This window comes from Chrysochloris asiatica, unplaced genomic scaffold (genome assembly GCF_000296735.1).
Source record: "Chrysochloris asiatica unplaced genomic scaffold, ChrAsi1.0 scaffold00122, whole genome shotgun sequence".
NCBI lineage: Eukaryota > Metazoa > Chordata > Mammalia > Afrosoricida > Chrysochloridae > Chrysochloris > Chrysochloris asiatica.
The window spans coordinates 2,149,218-2,165,402 of record NW_006408640.1 but is presented as its reverse complement, the minus strand read 5'-3'; the positions used below and the strand labels follow the sequence as shown (position 1 = coordinate 2,165,402).

The 16,185-nt window shown below is 37.7% G+C and overlaps 1 protein-coding gene and 1 pseudogene across 1 annotated transcript in view; one reads left to right on the top strand and one right to left on the bottom strand.

The window, feature by feature from the left end:
* The window catches only part of PIEZO2 (piezo-type mechanosensitive ion channel component 2), an 861,527-nt gene that overhangs the window by 61,157 nt on the left and 784,185 nt on the right, over positions 1 to 16,185 (top strand). The gene's annotated exons all lie outside the window — the stretch shown is intronic.
* The window catches only part of LOC102829344, a 98,547-nt pseudogene continuing 84,911 nt past the window's right edge, over positions 2,550 to 16,185 (bottom strand).

Sequence of the window (16,185 nt, the reverse complement as noted above, 5' to 3'; positions counted from 1 at the left end):
TCCCGGACTAGAAAGCAATAGATTTCTTGCTTCTGCCACAAATTCCCCCAGCTGTGAGCCTTCCAACCTTCTAAGTATTTCTTTATATGTGGTTCAGAGTTCTGGGACCATCCCCTGAGCCTGCTTGTTACAGGAATTCTGTGTTGTTGGCGGAGCTCTCTGCTATACGTCCACCCGATCCGCCATCTTGTTTTATATATCATCACTTTCACTTTTATACAGTTGTTTATTTACTGTCAGGATCCCTGATACTAACAGACTAGCAAATTCTCAACTACAGAGAAGGACGTTGTTTTGAATAGTCACAGCCTCACATCTGCCCCACTCCACCCCTGATCCCCAAGTGCCTGGGCAGAGGCAGTGTTTAGATATGTTTTGGATTGAGGAACAGAGTCAATTCCATGCACATAGTGTAACCACTGCATTTTCACTTGAGAGCCAAGTTGTATGGCCTTTTCCTTACTAGGCAACCCTTATTCCCTTCCTGATAATTGCATTTTGTTTCTATAACCCAAAGGAGCCAAATTAGCTTTTAGCAGAGATTGCCACAAACATAGTTCTTCCTAAAGCATCATTAAGCAAAGACAGTTATCTATTAATGTGGACTTTCTAATTGAACTACAGTAACTTGTACTCAAATGCAAATGTTTATTGTATTACTTTTTTCCCATTCACACAAATAACTATTCTTTTTGTGTTCTTAATATTGTGTTAAATTAATGAGAGTGTAGATTCTACTGTCCAAATTTTGTTTTTCCTCCCCAGTTCACTTCTTTAGTCGTTATTCAGTGCAAACTGCAATTATACAGTGGCATAATGGTATACTAGTTTCCTTACAGATGAATTTAAATGCTATACTATCCTTATTCTCAAAGTGGGGATGTTTAAAATTCTTGTAGACCAGTGAGTGTATTTCTTAATCTGATTTGTATTCTATCTACAAACACATCTTTTTATAATATCAGGTGCTTAAGCCCCTTTTTTTATATAATTATACATATTTGTTGAATGAATGATTTTTACTTGACCAATTCATTTGTTAAGTTAAAAATTCACCGTGAAGCAATCTATACAACTGGAATTTATATTGGTGATTTATCCTGAGGAAATTATTTTTTCATAAAACAAGAAGGTAAGAGGTTTCTTATACTTTTTCTAATACCACTTCCTGGTTTTTTGTTTTGTTTTGTTTTGTTTTTTTTTTTGTTGTTGTTGTTTTTTACATTAGTTCTATTATAAAGCATGTGGCATTGTTTGACATTTGAATACAATCCAAAAATTAGATCGATCGATCATGCTTGACTACTTTGTCTAATATTCTGATGCTGTTTGGAATAGCTTGTTTTCATCTTCAGCTACTTGGAAAAGAATGATGCTCACAACTCTAGGTGTTCTCTCTCTAGGCATGTCAATCAGTTTTGCAAGAGAAATAAAAAGGAAACAGGTATGCAAGAGGAATGAACAGCTCTCTGAATCCTGTGGTCTTTGTGCCAGGAAGTGATCTTTTTATGTCCATTAGTCATGGGTCTGTTGTAGATAAGTGGTACAGTCACTCTGGACCTGGAACACTGGAATCTCTTCCCTTCCTAGAAGAGTAAAGTGAGCTTGGTCTCAGCCCCAGCACTTGTGTGTGGCTGACTCTGAGTGCCTTTGTGAGCCAATGAATGGGCAGACTACAGGGAAGGAGACTGAGCCTGCATTAAACTTCAAATTAGGAAATGTGTTGCAATAAGTTAGAGCAAAGTGTGCATGGAATGTCATGGCACTGGACAACTGCAGCCTCCTGCCCCAATATGACACAGTGTTAGAGAGGCAGATTTGAGACATGGTGTTTATCATGTGCTGCTTCAACTAGATTGCTTGGATCATGAGCAGTTTGCTTAGCTTGTACTTTAGATGTACTCAGTGTACTCATTTGTAGTGATAACAGTGTCCAGAAAGATAATTTATACAAGTAGAGTGAGAAGATGATGGTCTCACCAGAGGTAAAATAAATGTCAGTGTTTTGGAATGTGTGAAGAAGTTTATGGGGGCTGGAGGATATATAAAAATTGTTAGGTGTGTGACAGCATGTAGTTTTTGCCATCCAACTAATAAGCAGAAAATTGGTATTCGTTATCAAAGGAGTGAAAGCCAAGATTTTGGTTGTAGGAACGTCTTTGAATGCAGCTACTGTATCTTTTGGCTTTAGTGAAGTTATATTTGCATATATCCTTGAGGAACTCAGTCTATTAAACAAAATCACTTCCTTCATATCTCACTCTTGGACCCAGTGATATTTTGTTGAAGACAGATACCCAAAACAGAGCCCCGTTGATTCCTCAACCTCTCCCTTCTGTGCTTTTTAAGATCCTGCAAGTAGTTGCCCCATTTAGTCTCATAGGCCAATATCCAAAGGCACATTTTCTGTCTGTTTCAACTAGAAATATTTACATTTTTAAGCTTTTGGAAATGTGAAGACATACTGATGTAGGCTATAAATAAAAATTGGAGAACACATTTGTTGTTAGAAACATGTAGCATTTTATTGAACATATTACAAAAGGTGTTTAATAAAATAGACCAAAGCCCATGTCATCATCGAACTCTTCAGATTGCTCTTTCTTTGTTTCTGTTTTCTTCTCCCCAGCTGGGCAGCAGCCATAGAAGGGGCAGGTCCACCTGCTGGTGCATTGTGACTGTTGGTGCAGATCCACCAGCCCCTACATTGCAGATGAGGCTCCCAATATTGATGTTGTTCAGGGCTTTGTGAACAAGGCAGACTAGAGGGGTTCAACATTCACACTGGCTGCTTTAATGAGGACATTAATCTTGTCCTCTGTGATGGTCATCATCATGCAGTTTGAGGGCTGAGTAGATGCTGGTGAGCTCAGAGATGGTTGTTTTTGTTGTGGTTAAGTACCGTGGAGTTGGTTCCAACTTATAGTGATTCTCACAGGCTTTCCGAGGCTGCCGATCTTTACAGGCTTTGTATCCCATTATTCATTAAAAAAAATAAATAAATAAAAAATTGCACTTAATGTAACTACTTGTGTCTTGACTTTTAGGAATGCCTGGACTATTTTAAGTGCATTTAGACCTGTGAACTTGAGGGTTCCCAAGGTGTATGCTCACTAACCAGCCAGACAATTTTTAAAGTTGGCTGTTTACAGATCAAATTGTGAAATATATATATTGGGTTCATTTTTATTAGGGTCTAGAGGATAATAAGGTAGATTTAATTTTCCTAGGAGTTCAACAAATTATGACTCATATAATGTCAGCCCTGTTGAGTCTTTTAGTCAGCACCTGTTTTAGTTTGAATTTTGGAGATTTTCAAGTGTGAAGGTGTCTTTGTGAATTAACTGGGACCCATTTTACTTCCACATAGAAAATAACATTTAACTCTCTACTCCTGAGTAGGAAGGGAAGTGTGCTAACTTTATTCATTCACGCCCAAGCAACATAGCAATTAAGCGCTATGACAGTCCATGTTCATTCTATCAGGAAGCTGCCTCTCAAAGTTCCTATGTATATCTTCTGTCAGTATCTCTGATGTCCAGACCTTGTCCCTTTGGCATGCATGGGAGCCCACAACTCTGGAAGTCTCAGAAAATCAAATGCAAATAGGATATAGGATATCTAAGACCAGATATTGAAGGCATTAAACATATCTTGAATAATGGTTATGTTTTTTATTTCATAAATCTTTAAAAATCTTTTATGGTAAATGTTGGACAATAATAATTGATAACAGCTACTTAATTTTATAAGGCATTTTTGGAAACTTTTAACATTTTCAGTTCTAAAAGACAATAAAAATATTTTTCCTTTCAATTACTAATGTTTCCTCCTAAAATAGGTCTGAAAAGTTCTTCCAAAACCAATGAACAAGTTGAAAATTCTATTGATATTTAAATTTACTTTTCAAAATGCCTTTATGCATTTGCGTTTATCTTTCTGGGGAATAAACCTTTTTATAAGTTGTAATGGGTTTCCCTATCCTCTTTTCCAGGGATAAAAACATTTAAAATTAAATATAGTACTTAAACAAGCACTTTGTCTTGTAGTAGGATTACCAGATAAAATACAAGATTCCCAGTAAAATTTGAATTTCAAAGGATCAATTTTTTTTTTTTTTTTTTTTTTAGAATAAGTATGCCCCTTGTAAAATTTTGGATGAACTTATGATTGCATATACTTTTCCCCATATTTCTATATTTTATACAAAATTGTAACATTATGTGTATATAAGTCCTTCTTCTCTTCTTTGGTTAGGGCTATATCATAAGTACTTTTTCAATCTGCTACATGGTTTTCATAGTTTCTATGTGAATGGCCTTATGTTATTACCATGAGCTAATATGCAATGCTGGTGTTGGCTGCTGTCTGTCATCGATAAGATGGTACAATTTCATAGCTCGGTGAATGTACTTGTTCTATATGTATTAACCCCTATGCAGATCACCTAAAGAATAGCAGACATAGTCTCTATGTTTAGATAGCTGTTCATCTCCCTTGGGGAATATGCAACAATTTTTAAGTGGTCCTAACTTTGTGAAGGAAAGTGTTAGTTGAGAAGGGAAAAAAAAGTTTTTGTTTTAGCTGTAATTTTTGTTGTGTTTCTCCTAAATAAGTGTCTTGTTTATATTTTTGAATCTTGTGAATTGTGTTTCTGCAGCATTTGTAGCCCACTTGTTGTGAGTTAAATATTAAAAACAGGTGTGCTGTTAAGTGCCTTAGTGCCATTTGATCCCTTGATCTTTTTTTTCTCCTTTGGTTTGTTGTTGTTGTTCTGTGCCATCAGGTTAGTTCTGACTCAGTGACCCGATATAGGGTTTCTGAGGAGCAGCTAGTGGGTTTGAGCAACCAGTCTTGCAGTTAACAGCCCAGAACTTGTCCTATAGTGCTACACCAAGACTCCTCTTTGGTTTATGTCCCTCAAAAACTTGTGAAGCAGTGTGCTGCTGTATGTTTATACACCTTATTGAAGTATTTCAGGAAGAATCCAAGGTGTGTATAAATAAACAAACACAATAAGAATCCTGGCAACATATATCCATCTATTTCAAGAGATGCCCATAACTGAAGGAAGTTATGCATAAGAAGGCAAAAAACATCAGCAGTGGTGTATTTTTCAGGAGAAATAGTACCTCGAGTTTGGAAGTCAGAGCAGCAGCACTGTGAGGTGAGACTTGTACTTCCTTGGTGGTGGTATTGGTAGAATTTAGTGGTGGAGAATAAGACAGAGACTATTATGCTGGAAATGAATCCATGAATTGCTTCTCAGAAAAGAAAAGAAAGCCACTTAGATTTTTCTGTATAAACTGCCTGAAGCTCAAGGCATTTGAGTGAAACTTACCCCCAACCCTATATTAACAAATCAGATCATGATTCATTCTTGTACGGGGCAACCATATGCACTCTTGCAGCACAAGATGAAATGCCTCTGAAGTATTCTGGTACAAAGTTGTGCTTACTTGAAATACTGTGTATAGGAAGATGCAAACTGACCCAAAGAGATCCTCTCTTTTGGAATCAAGGGAGGTAAGGTGCACAAATAAAGGAAGGTCACTTGAGAACTCATGGGATTCTGAATGACATCAAGCAATTTCTGTGTGTGTTTGTTTTTGGCTTCTCATGAGGGGTTGTTGTTTCTGTTGTTAAGTGCCATCGAGTTGGTTCCAACTCATAGTGACCCTGTATAAAATTTCTAAAGAGCAGTTGGTGGGTTTGAACCACTGACTTTGTGGTTCACAGTCCAGTGCTGATCCTACAGCATCACACCAAGAGTTTTCTCATGGGGGGAGATGGCCTTGAATTCATATGCCCGTGTGAGGTGACTGACAAGATTAGGACCCATTTGTTCTCATTTTCTCTTACTGTTTAGAAAAATCCCTTATTACTGAAGGTAATCGATACATGCTTCTTCTTTATAAAGAGGCTGATTTTAATATAGCCAGCATTGTGTGTAAATAGGCTTGAAAGACTAGTCTGAAAAGAGTTTTGTGAGGACCTTGAATGCCAGGCTAAAGAATTTGGACTTTATGAAGATGGGGAACCATTGCATATTGATAGAGTCTTCCTTAACATAAATGTTTTAATGTATTTATTTTAAGGCTGTGTGATGCAATCAAATTAATGTAATGGCTTATTGAATGAGACATATACTTTTTGAAGAAGATTATCAATTTGGAATGATATTTGGTTACTTAGTGCCACAGAATAAACTTTGCCTCTATTGCATTAATGTACTGGACTCCCTTATACATCATCAGCATCACAACATTAAAGACTTGACTTTGCTATAGCTATTGAAATCACATGAATATTTCATAATAGTCAGGATGGTGATGTGATACATATTTTAAAAAGACAATGCTAAGAAGTTATATCTGAAAGAGTTTTGTGGCTAGGAACATACCTTGAAAATCAAACACAAATCTATGTATCTTCATTTTCGGATCGATCTAATCTGACCTATTCTCATTATCATACTTTGGGAATCGGTTGAAGAGGTGGTGGCTGAGAAGACCTGCGTTGTTATAGACAGATATTGTCCTTAGGGGATAACCTATTTGCTGATATTTGAATAGTTCCTTTTGCCAAATAAAAAACACATTCAGATTTGGTAAGGAGAGACTTTGTGTGAAAAGACTATTATAATGGGAAAGGAACTACTAGTATATTAGGAAGCTTGCTCAGACCATAAGATCTACAGGCATTCCCCTGATCTGGCAGAAAGGGCTTTTTATAAAAAATTCCCTGACCATCTAATCAAACTGTCTGACTAGGCTATCTGCTTATCCCACTCCCCATGCCCAGTTCTTTCTGGATTTGCTTACTCCGCCTATGAGTCAGAACCGACTGCACGGCACACAGCCACCACCACCACCACTGATAAAAAGAGCCATTGATACTGAAGGAATTGGCAAAGAATAAGGCATCAGGAATTGATGGAATAAAAGTTGAAATATTGCAAGAAAGTGAGGCAGCACAGGAGGCACTCACTCATCTCTGCCAAAAAATTTGGAAGACAACTCTCTGGCTGACTGATTGAAAGAGATCCATATTTGTGCCCATTCCAAAGAGAGGTGACCCAACAGAATGTGGAAATCATTGGACAATCTCTTTGATAACCCATGTGAGTAAAGTTTTGCTAAAGGTAATACAGAAATGGCTACAATCATTCATTGACAGAGAACTTCCCAGAGGTTCAAGCCAGATTCAGAAGAGGCTATGGAATGAGGGATATCATTGCTGATGTCCGATGGATCTTGGCTGAAAGCAGAGAATATCAGAAAGATGTTTACCTATGCTTTATTGACTATGCAAAGGCTGTCGATTGTGTGGATCATGACAAGCTATGGACAACATTGTGAACTATGAGTATTTCAAAACACTTAATTGTAGTAATGCTGAATCTGTACATGGACCAAGAAGCAGTTGTTCGAACAAAACATGGGAACACTGAATGTTTTAAAATTAAGAAAGGTGTGTGACAAGGTTGTATTCTTTCACTATACTTATTCAACCTGTATGCAGAGCAAATAATATGAGAAGTTGGGTTCTATGAAGAAAAACGTGGCATCAGGTTTGGAGGAAGACTCATTAACACCCTGTGATATGCAGATGATACAACCTTGTTTGCTGAAAGTGATGAGGACTTAAAACATTTACTGATGAAGATCAAAGAGCACAGCCTTCGGTATGGATTACACTGCAATATAAAGAAAACAAAAATCCTCACCACTGGACCAATAAACCACATTCTTATCATTGAAAAGATTGAAGTTGTCAAGGACTTCATTCTTGTATCAACTATCAACACTCACGGAAGCAGCAGTCAAGAAATCAAAGGATGTACTGCATTAGGCAAATCTGCTGCACAAGAACTTTTCCAAGTGTTAAAGAGCAAAGATGTCAGCTTGAGGATAAGGTGCGCATGACCCAAGCCATGGTATTTTCAGTAACCTCATATGCATGTGAAAGCTGGACAGTGAATAAGGGGGACCATAGAAGAATTGATGCTTTTTGGTTATGGTGTTGGAAGAGAATATTGAAAGTGCTATGGGCTGCCAAAAGAAGCAACAGATCTGTGTTGGAAGAAGTGCAGCCAGAGTGCTCCTTGGAGGCCAAGATGGCCAAACTTAGTCTCTCATACTTCAGACATAAATTGTCAAGAAGGATCAGGCCCTGGAGAAAGATATCATGTTTGATAAGGTAGAGGGTCAGAGAAAAAGAGAAAGACCCCCAACGAGATGGATTAGCCAAGTGGCAGTATCGATGGACTCAAGCGTGGCAACAGTAGTGAGGTTGGCCCAGGATCGGGCAGTGTTTTGTTCAGCTGTGCATAAGGTCGTTATGAGTTGGTCCCAACTTGATGGCACCTAGCAACAACAACAAATCCTGTGCTGGTGTGGAATTGTAGGTTAAGCACTGGACCGCAAGGTCAGATTGAACTGGTAGATCAGTGGTTCAAACTCACCTTGAGTTAGTTTGGAAACCCTGTAAAGGGTGGATATGAATCAGAACTGATTTGACGTCACTTAACAACAACAATCCTGTGCTAAATTCTGGTTAGTTTCAAACATTGGCAAATACATCATAGCCTTTATACTCTAACCCTAGATATGACCCTAGATATCAGATTGCTTCTGATAAAGCCTTCACCCTGCCTGCCACCCCTCTGTCTCCTAGAAGTGGTTATAGATGTAAGTTGAATATAGATGTAGTTGAATTAAAGACTATTGGGAGTATCCATAGATCAGGGTATTGCATTCCTAGTATTGCATTGTGTCCTAGTTTGTTCATTCTTTTCCACCATTCTCTTTATTTTTGTGGATGGGCTTTCTCCAAGGTCCCATATTTTAAGTCTAATCAGGAAACATGCATTTTCAGAGTAGAGAGTAATATATGATTTCTTCTTAGAATGGTTTTCAGAAAGTTACTTTTGTTCTTTATAAATTGGAAAGAGTTCATCTATGACTGTGTGTATCTCTTCATGACAGCCTAGCAAAACCCTGACTAATAGAAATATTCATGGGGTCTCTATAGCCACAGTTAATCTGCAATGACTTTGTGAACATGCTGTGGGCTCACCAATAGTGTAGAGATTTGAATCTCAGTGTTGTTTTTGTTAGGTGCCTTCCAGTTGGTTCTGACTCAAACTAACATTTTTGTTCTTTAACACTTTAGAGAGGTCTTGTCAGCAGATTTGCCCAATGTAATATGACATCTTGACTGTTGCTTCCATGAGTGTTGACTGTATTAAATTGATGATTGCATGTTGGTGTACTCTTAGGAACTCACCATCTTCCTCCTGGTGGGTGTGGTTAGGGGATGGAAGCATGTGCACCATTCTCTGTCCCCTTTTGTGCCACTCAGTTTAGGATGGGTTTGACTGATGATGGTTATTGTCATTGAACAGGTATATAACAACTGGTATTGGCTCATACCCATTCACTGGGCTTGTAGAGGGTATGGTTGAGGCTGCGTTGTATGGTCATGGTTGCTATCCCCTACTGGGTGTGACAAGAAGAGAAAGCATACATACAAAAGTGAAGGAAATCAAGCTAGCAAACAACAAGAAGAAGAAGAAGAAAAAAAAAGAAAACAGTAAAGGAAATTTTTTAAAAAAGCAAGCAGCAGCTGGAAAAGAGGGAGAAGGAAAAAGTTTTTAAATAAAAACCAGGAAAGAAAAAAAAATAGAAGATTTAAAAAAGGAAAATCAATAAACACAACTAGGGAAATGGATACATAAAATGGAAAGAGATCAGAGAGTAGTAAAGAAAAACCAAGAGAAAAAAAAGAAGAAAAATCAAAGAAGAGATAGGAAGAAGAAAATGCAAGGGTAACTAAAGAGAGGAAGACAAGAATAAAGAATTAACAAAGCAAAAAACGGAGTAAGGAAAAAACTGGAACAGGGGCTACACCCAGAGAGGAGAAAACTCTGGGGTCTCTTGTTAACCAAAGACTGCAACATGGTAGGTGGGCTTGAGCTCTAGATGAGAAGATGCTCCAGCCCTAGATGGAGTTCCCGTTGGGCTAAGTGTTGTCTTTTCAGGGCACATAACCATCTGGAAGTTGTTTGTACAGACATCAAAGCAGATGGGGGTCAGGACTTTTAGTCTTAAAATCCTTTTAGTTGTGAAGTGTTCTCTATTAGTATAACTCCTGTCAGGAGCATGCTTCCCTAAGCCAGGGCTTCCATACCTGTGCACTTCTCAGTGAGACCCACAGAGCAGAACCATACGAGTGTCTAGGAAGTGACCAACATCTAAGATAAAAATTTCTTTTAGTTCCTGTGTTTGATCTTAAAATAGATACATTTTTATTCTACTTTATAATTTATTCATAGTTGTTTTGATATAAAATAACATTTTAAATGATTTGTTTTCTAGTTCAACAGTGTCTGCTGTGGTTTAGAGTAAACGCTAATATCTGTCTATGTGTTCCCTGAGGGCATGACAATTTCAGTCAAGAGGTTTTTAAACTACAATATTAGGTAGGAATTAGATGCCATCTGAGAGCAAGAGAGGAAGTTTGGGGAGGTAGGGAAGAAAAACAGACCTGGGTCTGTCCTCGCAAGTTCAAGGGCCTATGGGGTGCTATCCAGGACAGAGGAAGCTGTACAGAGGTGCCTCATTGTTCTACATTTGGTGACCCTGCCAGCCGGAGTATGATATTCCTTTAAAAGGGGCAGCTGCTCGAATCAATTGTCATAGGGGCATAGTTTTTCCAGGTGGTGCTGTGGATTAAGCATTGGCTGCTAACCACAGTGTTGGCAGTTCAAACCCACCAGCTACTTCAAGAGAGAAAGCTGAGTCAGTCTGCTTCTATAAAAATTTACACTCTTACAGAAAGACTTTATAGGGTTTTTATGAGTCAGAATTGACATGATGACAGTGGGTTTTGATTTTATGATTTTTTTTTAAGAAAGAAATTGGAAATCTAGAGTTTATTTCTTTTTTTAACTAAGAAATCTTACTATGTCAGTTCCAGATTTGCTCAGAATAACAAACGTCACTTTATTCCAAGTTGAGAAATTATTTTAGAGACTTGCAGGCTTATACCACTAATTGAAAAGGGTGGCAAGCAAGGGACATAGAAATTCTTGAAGACCCTCAAGATTTCAGTCTCTTATACCAGGAAGTTGTCTGAAATCCTCTGCTGATCTCATATACCTCTGAGACTCTCTGACCACTCACTCTCCTTTGCAGCACCAAAGCCCATGAACCTGAAGAAGTGCTGCCCATGTGCCCTGTACAGACAGCACTGAAGAGATTAATCATCAGGGGCCCACACTGGGAGGCTGCTGTGCGTCCTTGCTTGTTTCTTTTTCATTATTTTTTTGAGGACTTGACATATTTATTGATAAAGATCTAAGACTACAGGTTTCAGTATGGATTATGTCTCAACATAAAATAAAAATCCTTACAACAGGACCAGTAAACAATCTCATGTTACACACAGAAAAGTTTGAAGTTTCAGGGGTTTCATTTTACTTGGATCTACAATCAATGTTCATGGAAGAAGCAGTCAATCTTGCTTGTTTCTTAGCTGTCTGCTCTAGTAGAATGTCAGCTCTCCTTTTTTGAATCTTCTGCACGTGTCCCTCTTGGGCCGACTCTTAACACAGAGTTACATGGACTAACAGGTTCTAGGGGAAGCAGACCCTAACTTTGTCGTAGAGTTGCAAAAAAGAAGGTGGACAGAGATTCCAAATGGACCACAGACAGTCTGGCCTACTCTCAGACTTCTAAATTCTGATAACTAATTCAAATTTGAAACTATGGTCCAAAGGAAACATGCCTGTGGGTCAGAGCTACCTGGCCACTAGACCAGAGGAGAGGCAGAAAGCATAGGCAAACAGAAAGGCATGGGCAAATGGGTTCAACAAACAGTTCTTGATTTAAGGATCTTGCCCAAGACTGGCTTCTTGATCAATGTTAACACCATTCCCTCCCACCTCCTCATATTTCTAAGAAAGAGTGAATGGAGCAGCTATCATTGTTCCCATCTCTAGGATTTCTATTGTATTTGATGAAAGTTGTAGACACATACTTGGATAAGTTAGTAACTGAAATCAATGGAAAATCATTGAATTGTTTTGGTTCCAGGCCTTGGGGGCCATCATCAGGCCAATTAGCAGGATGAGGTGGAGGGGCAGCTCAGACCAGAGGTTGATGATCTGCCATTTTCTTCTAAATGAGTAGGATATTTTTGTAGAAGCAGCAGCACAAGTGAAATTTGCCTCTTAGGACATTTGATGTGCATGTTTACTAGAAAAATAGGAAGAGAAAGCTGGAGTTTCTGGAGCTATATAGTCTTGGGGAGTCCTATTGGAGAGTCCTCCCAATAACTCCTGACCTGAAAGGGGCAGGGGCATCGCCTCAGGACTTCAGTTGCAAAAATGATGACTTTGTCTTGATTCTAGTCCTCTCCCTTTCATGGTTTCTAATTTTATATCAAAGCAGATATTGCCTCTGCCACTCCCTCCCCCAACTCACATGTCAAATAAATAGTCAGAGATGCAAGGTCAGTATAGTACATTCCTGGTGAATACTGATTTTCTTCTAAGGAGAGTTGCTAAAACAAAAAACCCAAACCTATTAACATCATCTTGTAATAGTCCACTGGAGTTATTACATATTTGTTTCTTTAACAGGTTTCCTAGTCAGCACATTGGTTGTGCTGTGCTGTTTTTTTCCCTTCAATTCTGTAGGTAGAATCTGGTTATATTGTGGAATCAAACTATCATGATTTTTTAATTTAATTTAATTTTTTTGTGAACTGAGTAATAGTTTATATGGGAAAACATTGGTTTTACACCATTGTTTCATTGCAATGATTACAATCCCCTCCATGCATCATCATTCGACAGTATTTACATCCATTCCCTCTATTTTTTGTTTTTGTTTGGGCGGGGAGGGGTGGATGCACACAAAACCACTTAGGAACACATAATAATTTAAACAACAAAAGGGCACATTATGCAAGCTTGCCTCCTGGCCACTAGCACCCAGTCCTTCACTTTCCATGACTCCAGAGTCCTTAGCTGCTCCCTCTCTCCATCTCTGCCTCCATATCTGGTGTCGCTGCTTCTCTGGATTGGGTTCTGCATTCTGCTTGTACTCTTTTCCCTTGATGGTCCTAGAGTCTTCTGTTTCTGGTCTGTAAACTTAACTACTCCCCCATTTTTGTTACAAAACTTCTACCTTTATGGTTGTGACTGTTGCAATTAGTCAAAAATACTATGATTTTTATTTGAGATTAAAAATAATAATGTGTGTGTTGAATTCTGCTGGAACCTGGTCAGCATCCTAGCACTATGTAGGCTAGGCTTGTGATGGAGATGCATTGTCCAGGAAGCGGACCCAGATCTTCTGCATGGAAGAAGACACTTCCACCACTGTCCTCATAATAAATAATTGCTGTTATTCTTATTAAGTGCCATCAAGTTGTTTCTGACTGATAGTGACCCTGTATAGGGTTTCTGAGGAGTGGCCGGTAAGCTTGAACTGCCTATCTTGTGGTTCAGGCCAACCTTGCAGTTCAGCATGTTAACCCACAGTACCACAAAAGGACTCTTAATAAAATGATTGTTGTTGTGTTGTTGTTAAGTACAGTGGAGTCGGTTCTGACTCATAGTGACCCTGTACAGGATTTCCCAGTCTGCAAATCTTTATGGGAGTAGAAAGCCTCATCTTTCTCCTGTGGAACAGCTGGTAGTTTCAAACTGCCAGTCTTGAGGTTAGCAGCCCGATTTATAACCACTAAACTACCAGAGCAAATGTGAAATTCATGTGGCATCTATGTTTTTGTTGAAGTAAGTTGACAACAGCCTCTTTTTGTTTTCTCCCACGTCTTCTCTCTTTTTAGGTTAAATCACAGCAAGTCAATATATAAGATACGTTTAGTAATGTATATTATATACTTGAGGCATTGTCAAACTAAAAATTATTCTAGATTTGCACAATTTTGTGGAAATTCCGAGAAAGGAACTTGTTTACCTTTGCTGCTGGCTTCATTGTTAACTTTCATAGAAAGATGATTCTTCCAGTTTCTCTCATCCAAGCATATGATTACCTTATGATTTTTTTTAAATGTTAAGTAAAATCACAGGGATTCTTAGTCCCAAAATTTATTAAAAGCCAAGACTTCAAACTCATAATATTAATCTTTAGTAGTATTTTAAATAAAGTCATCATGCAAAAGGATGTCTATGAAAAGAATAAACTATCTGTTGCCCAATAGTCAACCACAGGATATTATACATAATATTTTAGAGATTTCTTTTGAAGGAAACTACTCAGTTGAGTGTTTGAGTAGTTTGCTTTGTAGAAACAAGAAAACATACTGTATTGTTACGTATTATTTTCTTCACATACTTAAATTTATGTTTATTTTCAGTTTAGGTTCCCCTCTAGGATTCCTGAATGTTGATAATTTTAAAAGATCTTTTTCCGTATCTTCTCAAACCTTTAAGAACAAAGTCAGTTTACAACAATATTTTCAAGTTTAGTAATAATAATAATAATAAAAAGCCATTAAATCACTTCCAACTAATGATGACTCCATAGAACTATGCTTCATATTTGAACATTCAATACTCACAAAACCCTACAGATGCATAAGGTTAATGTGCGTCTCATCTTTTTTCATAGAAATATGGTCTGTCTTTGGAAGATAGATTCAGAGAGCTATTCTATCCACATTTTTTCCCCACTCATAAAAAGGGTTTGCAAACTTGTAAGCATCTGTTTTTGTAGACAAAGCACACTGGGACTTCCACCCAAACTAGCAAACTAGCTTCTGATGCTTAACCTGGTTCATAGTCTGCAGCTCTCAGGATAACAAGGTTCCTCTTCACCTGGTTGAGTACAATCCTGAGATAGCTTGTTTTGAGCAGAATTGCATTAACTCTTTCCAGTCACTGGGAAATGTCAGCTTGCCCTGTAACAGTGACATAATATTTCTAAGTGTTTTCCCAGATGCCATTCTCAAGACACTGATGATCCCATCTGATGCCTCAGTGAAAGCTGAATCTGGCATTATCTCCAAATTTTCTTTATAAGACCTCCTTCCTTACATTTCACAAATAAAGCAGAGAAGTCAGATGCTTAGTGGTCATGAGGAGGCAGCCTATTGATAAGAATGATTGCCACATAACTTGATCTAAAGCAGCATTTTTATATACTTGGCACTGTGACTAAAATAAAAATTGGAAATTTATTAATAAATGACTTTTTTTCTCACGTGCCAGATAGTGAAGCTTGTATTTTCAAATAAACAGAAGGCTTGGTGCATCTAAGAAACCACTGAAATGGTCTGTATCAATCGGCTAATCCTACAAAGGAACTAGATGATTCTGGAATATATGAGGTTCGTTAGGCTGATATTTCCAGCTGATCTTGTTTTACAGAAAGGATCAGTCTAAATATGTTGTTGATTATTGGCCAACATAACTTAGCTCTTATGTTATAGTATAGATTTTATGCAGTTATAGAACTTTATATAGAACTGTTCCGAATCACTGCCATTCAATGAAATACCAGCTTAGACCATCATGGAACATCTGTGAGATCCGGTGGATCAGACTCAAGCACTGTGTGGATAATATTAATTGTTTCAATAAAATGTATGTACAAGAAGCCTTAAAAAAGTTCATGGAAAAATTCTGTTATCTCTTTATTCCATTTTTTTCCCATGAACTTTTAGAAGCCTCCTCATACTTACCTCCAAATTGTTAAAACCTCACAACTAAGTGTGAATGAGATTCCTAAGTATTCAAAACAGTTCTGGTAATGAAAATGTTCAGTGATGGAATGAATTTCGGAGACAAACTGCTATATCCCTGGGAAACCCTTTAATAGTGGGATATATTGGTAGCAATTTAGAATACCTGAGTTGCTGTCTGATTTATAGACTATAGAAAGAAGTCTAGTTCTGAAGTTTTCACCCACCCTATTCTGTATTTTACTAATTGTCAAACAGAGGGTATTCTGATTGGTGACTTTTTAACTAGTACCTATAGTCTTTGGTTGGAAATTTCAGAAACAAAGTAAACATCTTAATTAAAGAAAGGGATTTAATGGTACTTCCTTAAGAAAGGGAAAGCCCAGAGTCCAAGTCTACATTTTTTCCATTTCTTTATTATTATTATTTTTTAAATATTTTATTATGAATTATGTGATAGTTTAC